The sequence below is a fragment of the Cynara cardunculus genome (genome assembly GCF_001531365.2).
Source record: "Cynara cardunculus var. scolymus isolate 2C chromosome LG 12, CcrdV1, whole genome shotgun sequence".
NCBI lineage: Eukaryota > Viridiplantae > Streptophyta > Magnoliopsida > Asterales > Asteraceae > Cynara > Cynara cardunculus.
The window spans coordinates 5,210,182-5,223,730 of NC_037539.1; positions in this window are offsets into that span (position 1 = coordinate 5,210,182).

The following is a 13,549-nucleotide window of genomic DNA, read 5'->3' on the forward strand; positions in this document are numbered from 1 at the left end:
TAATAAATTCAAAATTCATAACATCTATATATATATATATATATATAATAATCAATTTTAAAATTTTTCAATTAACATATTATATTATTTAATTTTTCTTTACTATTTTATTTATATTATTAAAAATTTATCTTAATATGGTCGTTTGTTTGGTTAGTGGATCAGTCACGGACCCAAAAGTGTACTAAACACACTATTCCTCATCTCACATCAACATACCATATTATTTTTTCTCTCTCTAAAGTAATATAGTTGAAAAGTTAAACACTATAAATATCAATAATATGAAACTAGACTGTTTTTACAAGATCAAAAAAATAACACCGAATCTTCATAATATTTTTGTCTCGGTGTTTTTTGTACATTCATGATATTTTGTTGTGAAGTTTCAATATTACTTTATTGTTTCATACGTTTAATAAAAATAGATTAATATTATATGAATCCAACTTCTATAAATAGAATTGACTCGTTTATATTTGGTCAAAGTGAGGAAAACAAAATAAACGACATTGATGTCTTACATCCATTGAATAAATGATTTATTTATTGTAATAAATATTATAGAAGTATCATCTAAAAACATAATATTATTATTTTATTATATATAAAATAATAAAAATATAGTTTTCAGTGGTGAAATAAAGAATGTTGGTTATTAGGAAAGAGATAAAAAGCATTAATCATACATTTTCATGAGGCCATTTAATGATTACAGGAGACTTTTGTGCTAAAAAAGAACTTTACCTTTATACAAAAATCCTTAAATATTTACTTAAAAGTATTTGATTTAAATCATATTTCCAATAAAAATATAGGATTTTTATTATATATATATATAGAGAGAGAGATGGGTTAGTTATTATACAACCATTGACATTTGTACAACCAATACAACTCAATTTCAATCGTTCATTTCATTTGATCAATATGTGATTTCATATAAGTTTTGATTGTTTCTTAATATAAAGTATTGATCATAATTAATGAACCATATTCATCTTYCATAAATATTCAAATCATAATAAATGAACTCTCATTATTTTCATAAATATCTCAATTTATTGTGTTGCATTGTTTGTACAAATGCGACGGATTGTATTTTAAACAAACACACACACTCTCTCTCTCTCTCTCTCTCTCTATATATATATATATATATATAATTCACACATATACCATGTTCAAATTGTGACATGTAGTTCTTCGAAATAAGAGATTTATGGGATGTTTGGTTAGAGATATTAAACAGTAATCAATGAAAATGATAATAAAAGAAACTGTTTGTTTTTGTATAATATAATGTGTTCATTCTCATTCTTATTCTCCAACCTAAACTAAACAACCCCTTGGTGCAAGTACTCATGACATATCAAGATAGTAAATCATTCACCCTATAATTGCGGGCGGTATCATCTCAAATTCAAGCATACCGTGACATGGGCTGGAAACAAGGGTAGCAAGATTTTGGCATGTAATTGGACGGACCATCAACCATGTGTCGCTTGGTCAATTTGACTAGCAAGAGATAAGTTTATATTCAACCGTCATTGTAGTTGCTCAAAATGTCGCTTTCAGAACCGAATAACATTGTTTTTGCCAAAGTATCATGTTGGGTTCATTTCAACCTTGATTTCATATCATATCTATTTAACATTGAAACTATAATTATTTATAAATATCATATAGTTTTGTTATATCATTTCAAACTTAATAAGTATTCAACAGATATTTCTACACCTATAAATACTTAAAGTGTTAAATATAAGAGATCGTTTACCCAAATACTTAGAGCAACTCAAATAGTTATGATAAAATGGAGAGAAAAAAATATTTTAGCAATTTTTTTGCTCCAACGACTATATTATCTTCTATGATAAAATAGAGAAAAGATGAGAGAGATTGTAAAAAATCTCTAAATTTAGAAGAATCTCCTCTAAATGGAGAGAAATTATTGTTTTATTAAATGTATTACATATTTTGATAATATAATTGATGTTAAAATTGGTAAAATATAGTAATTGTTGGAGTTGAATGCAATTTTTCTTATAGATTTTAGCTTTTAATACTCTATTAGAGGAAATATAGTATATCTATTGATTTACTCAATAAACATTTATCAATACAAGTCAACACTTTTACTTATCATACCATGTATTCTAGTTCACTTAAACAAAATCAAATATAATTTTATTTTATTTTTTAAATATCCAAAATTTCTGAAACAAACATAAGTGTTGGAGAGATTATAAAATTAGACATATAAAATAATAAAAATAATATTAATATAAAATAATAAAAATAATATTAGGTGAGGTGAGAGTGAGACACACAATCCATATTTTTTAACGTTAAGTGGGCAGGGGCAGGGGCCTGGCACCACTAGCCGTTACTCATTTGTTTCCCCCTTTAATGTTTACATTATCCCTGAATCTACGCGATACGAAACGGCCTTCACATTTAACGCCGTCTAAAACTCGCTCCAATTTCACATTGCTTTTTTGCCAATCCAATTTAACGCCCGTTATTGATGCACCAGTTTGACCATTTATTTAATTCAAGTTAAATTATACTATGTTTGGTAATTTACTTTTTTCTATTATTAAATTCTCTCATAAATATCAACATCACATTTTAATTTTTAATGTTTCGAATCCACCGAAAGGTATTTGATGAGACATAAACAGTATGTATAAATTATTCATTTATTTATCTATATAAAATAATATTATACATTATAATATATATATATATATATATATATATATGAAAATCGAAAAAAAATGAAGAATACAAAACCCTTCATTAACCGTTGGATTTAAAAGATAAATAACTCAAATTCAAATGTAGTCATCTCTATAATCGTGAAGTTCCTTATGGGAAAATGTACTCGCCCCTGTTATTCACTGCCATTGAATAAAACCAATCGATATATAGGGTTTGCCCATAATATCCGTTTTTAGGTTTATCTTGGACCAACTCCTATATGTGTGTGTGTGGGTATGCATGTGCGTGTATATGTAGGAAGGGTTCCGACGAAAACACCTTCATTTTACGAGAACACTCTTTTACTATAGACAATCACATATGATACAAATGTAGTACTAAATAAGAGACATGGACGACTTTTGGTGTGATCTAAATTGTGGGCCAAGTTGGCTTTACACTACTAATTAAGTCCGTCACATATATTATCACATGTGATAAGAGTGTTCTTGATATGGTACTATAATTCATCACATGTGATACCAAATCATAGATGCAGATGACTTTTAGTGCAACCTAAGTTGCAGGATACGTTGCCCGCACACCACCAAGGCCCCTCACACTACAAGAAAAGTGAGTTTCAACATCCACAAGCTATAACGACGACATTCGTCTCCATAAATCGTTTGTGATGATAAATGGACTTTTAACGACGACAAAAGTCGTTGCTAAAGCCCTTGTTTCTTGTGGCATCACATGTGATACAGTTTTTCATGCGTTCTCATAAAATGGAGGTGTTCTCGTTTGAACATTTATATATGTGTGTGTGTGTGTGCATGTAGAGAAAGGATCATGTGAGAAGTTAAACGTTTTGCAAAAAGATGAGAACTTTTAATATAATATATGATTACACTCTTTTTGGTACGTTTAATCATAAATGATTAAGTGTATATGTGTTGTCAATGCAATATTTGTTTAATCATATATGATTAAACTTTTGTATCATGTATCTAATCATATATTTATATTGAGACTTCTCGTTTTCTCGCAAATGTTTAGCCTTTCCTTTGAACCTACCCCTATGCATATAATATATAATGTTTTACATCTAGCTATTTGTATATACTAGAAAATAGAGTAAATTGTGTTTTTTCATTTATGTGGTTTGTAATTTGTTGTTATTTTTATCTGTGAGGTTAACTCCATCAGTTGTTTATTGTTAAATATAAAGGACGAAAACAACAATGAACTGTAAATCATACGAACCTAAACAACAATAAATTATAAACAACATGGATGAACACAAAAATGAATTTTTAACCACAAAAACACACCATAATTTTGAATGTACAAAGACGAAAATACCAATTTTTAACAAATTATAAAAAGAAGAAAGTAGTCTACTCTAAAAAATATTATACTTCTACATCTTCATATAATTATATAATATATTACACATATAAATAATATTTATATATATCGACATGTCTCATTTATAATTTTATTTTTTATTACTATTAATTATTATTTAATACCTCTTACTGAACAACCCTTAATATGACTTGTAACAAAAATTAAAATCGTTAGGGCATCTCTAACTCAACACTGAAAACACAAAAAATATAGTCATTTTCATCTCCAACCCAACATTAAGGGGCCGTTTACTAAACACTTATCTGGTAATTAAGTACTTACCGGGTAATTTTCCTTACCGGATGAACATGACAAAAGCCAAGAATCTTACCCGATAAGAGCGATGATAATGATAGAGAGTCTTACCCGGTAAGTGAGGATGACGATTCTTACCCGGGTAAGCGCTTACTAGGTAAATTGTTGTATAATATACGTTTTGATGTACTACAATTTTACTTAATAAAATAAATTATAATGTTGACTCCTAATGTTATGCACTTATCGAGTAAGCATTTAAGTAAACGGTCCCTAAAAATAACAAAGGTTTCCAAACTTAACCTCTATGTTTGGAGATCAAGAAGGTGAGCTCTATAAATGAAATATTAATCTAATATTAAGTTTTAGTAATTATATTTATGCTGATTAATAATTTAATACATTAAATAATATTAATTTATTTTTATTATATTAAAGATGTTTTTAATGTTTTTTTTAATATATGACTGGAGTTGATTTCTTTTAATATTCAATAAATCCGTCATTTTTAATAATTGAGTTAAAGTCTTGTAAATAAGGTAATATTTTTGTGTGTAAACAAGATCAGATCTTGAAAAAAATAATATCACAAGGAAGGAATTAAAGTAAAAATGAGTAAATTAATTAACTTAGGATTTACGTTATAGGAATAATTGATGCAAAATTGGTAGCAACGAATCATGTGCGTCTTAGCATGGGGATGCTATGAAAGCCTAGACCACATGTCATGAAAATTGTTAGTTTATATACAAGGGTAATTACGTAATTAATTTTAATGTTTCATTTTATTTCGTCTATGTAGATATTATAAACGGTTTTTATGTGGTTTTAACAAAGATATAATGTTTTTATTTTTGAATAAAATATAAATTTGAAGATACCATAAAATTTCGAAAACAAATATATCAATATTAGTATCAAATTAACTATTTAAAAAAATTCTTGTTTTTTGTGTAATTTATTCAATTCAATTTTTTTTATTATAGTTTAATTTAGATTTAGTAACGAAGTAATTTGTTTTTGATTTAATAATATAATTTTTATAAAAATAATAATTAAATATTTTGTTAAAACTCAATAATTATTCTAATTATATTTTAGATTTTTCATATTTAAAATAAAATGTTTATCGTGTATTTGATATGTTTATCTGCAGTTAGTTACATGAATTCAAACATACAGCTTTAATAAGTTGTATTTAGACACAGTTTATTTGTAATATTGAATTTTAAGTAATATGCATAAAAAATGGTTTTTAAGAGTTTTAGTCAAATGTTTTATGATATAATATAGATAGATGGATAATACTAACGAGATTTAATCAAATGAGAAACTTATTTATTGTGATAATTGTGAAACTATTACTATAAGGTGTTGTTTTATTATTTTTTATATCTAAACTTATAATTTAATATATTGATTAACACATTTATCTTACAATATGTTTGTTTCATATGTATTCAATATTTTTTAATCAATACACAAAATTGAAGTCATAAATGAAGAGAAATCATATGTAATAACACATGATGTACCGATTCTCGAGATTATCATAATTTTACGTCAAACGAAGACCCCTGGATTAACCATCTCCAAATGCTCCATGGAAGGATGTTTTTGTATCGATAGTTCGACTTTTTAAAACAACTGAGAATTCTTTTGATTATTAACTTTAAGATTTTATACAGATTATTCAAACATAAGTTGATCTGAAAATTCATGATTTATAAAAAAATTAAAAATATTAAATAGGGAGAGTGGGGGACAAAGGTATCCATGTTTAGATCCCTAGGGAGGGGGGAGACAATAGAGAGAGACTGGTGAGTCTGTGCTGTAATGGGTTGTACCAAGGTGTACTGTTATGTGATGCATACACGTGAATCCCAAACTTCAACACATGGGAACATCCCTATGTTATGATCCCTTTTTTGAGGTTTACGATATCCATCTATAACTTCTCCCTTTATTTCTCATCGGTCAAACCTTAACTTTGTATCTGATTTTACCGTAAAATTATATGTAATTTGATCATTCTCTTATTCTATAATATTAAATTATGTCTTTGTTTATAAAAAAGTTTATATATAAATCAGTAAAAAAATATTTAAAAATTCATATGTAAACTCGTATGAATAATCTATAACCTTGATTCGTATATGCATTTTCAAATAGATTTTTTCAATAATTCATATATAAATCTTTTTTTTTTCAATTTTACGTAAATAATGTAAACCTGTGTTTATTATAATACAGAAGTATAACACACATGTTAAATATTTGTTTAGTAATAATCAAAATTTAAAAAGGACACCAATATGTAGCTTGTAATATTTTCACAACTCTTGTATATTGTATGCTATGGAGTGAAAGAATGCATTCCAGCTCCATATGGAAAAAAAATCTTAGATGGGGCATAAATTAAAATTATCCTATTTTTATAATTAAATAATAACCATAAAAAGGTTTTAAATACACAAGATATATTAATACTTCACCATATTATTTATTATCCATATACTTCACTATATTAGATAGACAGTTGAGATTGTTTTATATGATTTGTATTTAATTTATTATCCATATAAGTATTATAATATATTAATTTACTTTATATATATAGTAGTTAGTAACGACAATGTCGAAAATATTAATCAAAGTATTCATGGGTTTGACTCATCTCAGTTGTTCCCACATGTCAAAGGCATAAATAACTCCATATACATATATAATAACAAATCATATTCATTTTGGTTGTAGCGAAGACCAAAATGATCGTTTATTATTTTGTTTAACGGAAACCAGTATTTAATTATTTTCATTGCATATCTAATTTAGACGGAGGATCATATGAGAATAAAAGTTACTGTGAAAAGTGTAAGAAAATATCTGACCCTTGATCATTTTTCACTTTTAATCTCATGTTTACCCATAAATTACGCATTAGAAAAAAAATTGATCCGTTGCACCAAGTGTTGACATTCAATTATGATTGATACAATGGTGAAGATCTCTTCTCACCATAACTTACCTTCTCACCGAAACCCAACATATTATATTTATACCTATAGTTATAAATACTTATTTTCCATTTATAGCTCAATGTGTCTTCATAGAATCAGTGGCCGAGGGAGTAAGGAGTTGGCCACTTGCAATAACCCTTGAACCCTTCCCAATTAAAACTGATCGGTTCGAGTTCATCCAAAGTCACTTACGATTTTCCTGACTGTTCTCCACGGTCCCATAAGATTAGTCGAGATGCAAACAAGTTAGTCTAGACATCCACGTTTAACAAAAGAAATGAGTTAACCAAATCCACTAGTAAGATGATGACACCGTGCTTGTGTATGGAAACAGTTGGACTGTAATAGAATGTCCAAAAGTAAGAATCTATCATCACATATTAAGTATTCCTTTGGTTTTTTATCAACACAAAATTGTTAATAAAACTTATTGAATTACAAAAACCCACAAGGAGACCATCCATCCCCTTGATCATAAAAGCATCCGGTGATTCCGGACTAACTGCAAAATAGGTGGTCGTCCTGAGATTAGTCGGCTCGCAAAGCGGATTAAATATCCAGGTTAATAAAAAAAAGCATGAATGATATGACTTAATGGCGATTTCTTTATAGCAAGATAACTCTTTGGGGGAAACAAATGGACATGTCTAATGGAACCAAAACATTGTTGTCATGATTTTTTGATGTATTCATTTGCTAAGTGGAAGTCATCATCAATGTGTCAAAAAATAACCAAACCAACAAAAACAGGATGAACCATCCATAAATAGATGCTCTAAGTTAAAACATTGAGGGAGACCAAAAACTCCTAGTGAAAGGATTTCTATTGACTGTTCTTGACAATGTCTAAATGTCATAATGTATACAATCAAACAATAAAACGGCTTGTTTAAAAGTGTTGTAATAAGTTTATATGACACTTTTGGATGTCTTAATAAGCTTATGAAGACATTTTTAAAATAAAACGACGTATTAGCTATTTTAAAGGATCTGAGAGAAGTGTCCTATAAGTTGTTTTTTTTTATAGGACACTTGTTTTTGTAAAATTCTTTTTCAAATAATGTCTTATAAAATAACTAATACGACATCTTATTATAAAGAAGTTCTAAAAAGTTTGTTAAGACGACAAAAAAACGTACCATAAACTTATTGTAACACATTTAGATAAATTGATTCATCATTTGATCTTATAAAACAATCTATTATGACACTTAAAAACATTTTTTTTACATCCAATTTTACTGTGCAGGGAAAAAATATGTTGAGTCCGGTTGATCAACTTGGCCCCACTCAACACATGTTTAACCTACTATAAAGATTTGTGTGCATATACCAACACTTTACAATGAATTCTGAAGAAAAAAAAAACTTTTAACTGTTTAACCTATAATTTGTTTTAACTCGGTTATTTAATTTCACTTGGTAACGATCTCTACCGTTTATGAAATTACCAAAATACCCTTTACAAGTTGCATGTATCATAAATTAGTGACAAAAGGGTAAAAAAGGAAAAAGGGAAAACATATGGCTAAAGAGAGGCTGAATGCCATATAAGGTTAAAGTTTAAAAATGCACAAGTTTCCTCGATTGAATTGTAGCATTGTTTGGAAACAGGAGCACATGCAAAGATTGATATCAAACAATGTGACATTTTATGTGACCTTCAAGAGAGATGGATTGGTGCACTTTCCTTCATATCTATTTGCTTTTTTCCAAAATTCAGTAAATAATTCACTTTTCATTACTTAAAAAAATAATTCTTATGGACCATTTACTAAATGCTTACCCGATAGGTGCTTATCAGACAATTTTTCTTATCAGATGAACATAGCAAGACTCAAGAATCTTACCCAGTAAGAGCGATGATAAAGATAGAGAGTCTTACCCGGTAAGTGAGGGTGACGACTCTTACAAGGGTAAGTGCTTACCAAACAAATTGTTGTATACGATACCATTTTGATGTACTACAATCTTACCCGGAAAATAAATTATAGTGTTGACTCCTGACGATAAGCGCTTACCGGGTAAGCATTTAGGTAAACAACCCCTTATTGTTTTAAAATCAGGTTTTCACTTGTATATAACAAAAAAAAAAACTATTGTATTTATAAGATTACAAAACCATCAAAATTTGCATTTTGTTACGGCTTTTTTCCGAAAGTTAACCATGTTTGCCGTTTGGCTAAGTATATACATGTTTACATGTGATTGTATGAGAGAGTCGAAAACTCCAACCGAGGTATTCAACTTTGTTAGTGCAATGCATATAGATATTCTGAAATCTAGTTGTTAGACAGTAAAATCTGACTTTGTTAGGTTATAGATATTGGAAACCTGTCAACATGGGTGGACCTACTAACAGAATAAAGGGAAGGGCCCAATGTTGTGCACATGGTGGCACGGACCAACGCTTCATTCTTATGTCGTAGTGTGAAAAATTACAGGGTCGTGAATTATGTTACTATATCAATATGTTGTGTGCCACCATATATATTTTGAAACTACAATGAGGAAACAAGTTTCCCTTTGTAGAGTTGGTTTGCAGGATCTTTTTCCACCCTAGACTAGTGATGGCCAAATCAGCACGGCCAGACCCGGGACCGCCGGAGAACCGGGACCAGGACCGGGACCGGTTATGGATTTGGGGTGTTTCGCGGGACCGGGACCGGTTATGGACCAACGCGGCCTGACCCGATTTTTAAAAAATGTAAATATTTTTTTTAAAATGTAGCCATTTTTGGCCCCCTTTTTTTGTATTTTTTGCTTTCTAAACACTATGGAGGTGTTTGGGATTGTTTATTTAAAACAACTTATGTTTTTTTATAAAAGTGCGTATTAACTTATGTGGTATTAAACCGGAGTTAAATATAACAGGGTTAAAATTATAAACTGGTAATAAGCAGTTTTTCATAAGTCATGAATGATTAACTTATCAAAAACAGCTTGTTACCGGTTTGGCACCGGTATAAGCAATTTTTTTTCTTATCCAAACACCAGGAAACAACTTATCACCGGTGCCAAACTGAAATAAGTTAAAAAACAGCTTTTATAAGCAATCCCAAACACCCCCTATATATAAGTGTCTTGGTTGAGGGATTTACATACCAAGTTCTTGATTTGCAAAAAAACACAAAAAACGTTCACAATTATCGGTTTCTCGCTATATTTTGTAAGACAAGGTAATTTTAATTATAATAAAACGCATTTTTAAAGTGTATTTGAGTGACTCAATTACAAATTTTATAATATATTAAAAATATATATCATTAAAAAAATAAAAATAAAAAAATATTTTTTTAATGACCGGGACCGGTTGGGACCGGATGGGACCGGGACCGGGACCGGCGGCCCATAACTGGTTACAATAAAGTTTGAGCGGGCTCAACTTTTTCGAGCGGGACTGGTTATGGCCGGTTATGAGAAATCTTGGGACTGGCCCGGGACCGGTTTTTGGCCATCACTACCCTAGACACAAGTTTGAATCTTATTAGTGTCATTTTTTTAGTTTTTAACTTTTAATTTCAGATTTATTGTGTTTCTGAAGGAAAAAAATCAATAAAAGACTCAAACACAAGGCCTTACATATGTAAGACAATGAATTAACCAACAAACCAATGATGATTGTATGATAAATATTTTTATATTTGTTTCTTATAGTCAAATGGTGCGTGTCACCACTTGAAAAAATTTATAGGTCCGTCTATGACAGAGTAGTTGGTGCACAAGCCCCCAATCGATTGTCCCGTCGTAATGGAATTTTTTTTATCGGTCGTAACTATGCACCCGCTTAATTTTAAAGTGTGTTGTTATTTGATTTCAAAACTAAACTTGAAACAAAAGTTTGAAGTTGTTGGAATGATTGGGACGCTACTTGCCTTCCTTAGTTCTTCTTGACAATACGTTCTAGTTTTTCATGTTTTAAATTTCAGTTACAAAAAACAAACAAATATGTAACTGAAAGTATTGAACTCAAGACCTCAACCATAAAATAACAAAGACTTACCAATCAAGTACTTCAAGTTTTTATTTATAGTTGTCCCAATCTTAAGGGTTGTTTGTTTACCTCTTAATAGTTCCATTAAGATGCAACTCTGAATCGTTAAGAGATGAATCTTGTTTGACAAAAAAAAAGTCTGCCTCTTAATGGTTATAAAACCCTCTGAATGATTTTATATCCTGGATCTTCCTTAACCATTAAGATCCCTAATTTCATTGTACACAATTACCAAACAACTATATTTCATTTTGCACTATATCATGAGAGCCTCTTAATCATTCTGACTACTTAATCATTCTGCACCAAACCATTCAACAATTGCCAAACAACCCACAATTTACGTATTAATCTTAAATTTGTTTTTTGTCTCGTACTAACGACAATACTTGTCCATCAACAATAAATTGAAAAGGAAAAAAAAGTAATCATGTTTAACAATTACTACTTTGTATGAGTTTTTTATTTTTAAACTTTTTGATAATATTTGAAAATCAGTTATTGATCCACTGTATACGACGTCGCCAAACATGTTTATGTAAGAAATTTATAAAATTGAATTTCGTTGTTGCATTCGTTGTCCATTACGAAACCAACCAAAAAAAGTCCCCCGTAAAGGTGGAATTCGGCCGAGAACACACGAACGTAAGACGTAGCTATGTCTTGCACAAAAAGTCGTTGTAAAAGTGTATTGTACCAAAATCAACACGACTCTATAAAGTTATCAAATCGAATAATTTCCTAAGTTTGTATGAGCAATCTTTATAAATTTCGCACCATCATTCTTATTAATTGATCATTATTTGGATGTTCGTCAAATACAAGTAATTCATAAACACCAAGTGAAATATTAGTACATAAAATGACTTGGGCGTTTGTCAATCATATATAAATTATCAGTGATAAATGGCTTGTTTGGCAATTGCTGAATGGTTTGGTGCAGAATGATTAAGAGTCTCTCATGATATAGTGCAAAATGAAATATAATTGTTTGATAATGAAATTAGGGCTCTTAATGGTTAAGGGAGGTTTATGATACAAAATCATTCAGAGGATTTTAGAACCATTAAGAGACAAATTTTTTTTTTACCAAACAAGATTCACCTCTTAACGATTCAGATGTTACCTCTTAATGGAACTATTAAGAGGTAAACAAACAACACAAAACTTGTTTTCTTAAAGCAATTGTCGTTATGATTTGTTAAAACTGAATCAAACGTTAAGATAGGAACGTGTGTGACACATACATTGTAATTTTGCATGCGTTTGGGCAAAATCATAACAAAATGTGTAATTGAGCAGGCTTTTTCTTCTGCATTATCACAAGTACTTGGTTATTTTATACTGAAATAACGAGTACAATTGTTGAAACCTTAAATCACGGTAAACATAATAAAAGAACGAAAGCGACCCTCTTAGGAATGAGTCTCATGTTGCTTTAATTATTTGGACACATACTCTTGTTATCTTGCATACATTGAACCTTTTATTTCTGCCTCTCGATATGTATCTAACGATTCATATATGCATCTATAGACTCGTTTTTCTGTACAAACTCATGTAGTATAACATCATCCCGTCCTTCATTTCATTTCCAATTAAAAAAATCACTCGACTTTGCGTATGCAGTCCCCTCCTCACCCCCATCAAAGGTCTTATCATTTATAAATTGACTGTACGACTTTGTGTGTCACATGATTTTCTCCCCAAAGGCGTTTAACATATGGTCTTTAAGTGAAAATTTCTTACTGACCCGCACCTTTATGTATAGACGTATTGTCACACAATTACCACGATCGAGTTTGCTCATTGGACGAACCCATGATTTTTTTTATATTGATTACTTAAAATGGGAATTCTACTATTCAAATTTTTTTATTGATGTTTCAGTTTAATCGATGAGTGTTTGATTAGAGGTATTAAAAAGTAATTAATGAAATTAAAAATAAGAGAAACTGTATGGTTATATATATATATATAGAGCCAAGATCAAATGCTAACCAACCCTTTCATGTTAACCTTATTAACCGATCTTGGCCATCCAAACAAATGATCAATGGTTGTAAATTAATCAATTTAAAATTTTAATTTTTAAAATTTTAATTTTAATTAAGCATTGTGAACATATATGGAAGGGGCATATTGGGTAATAAACTTCACT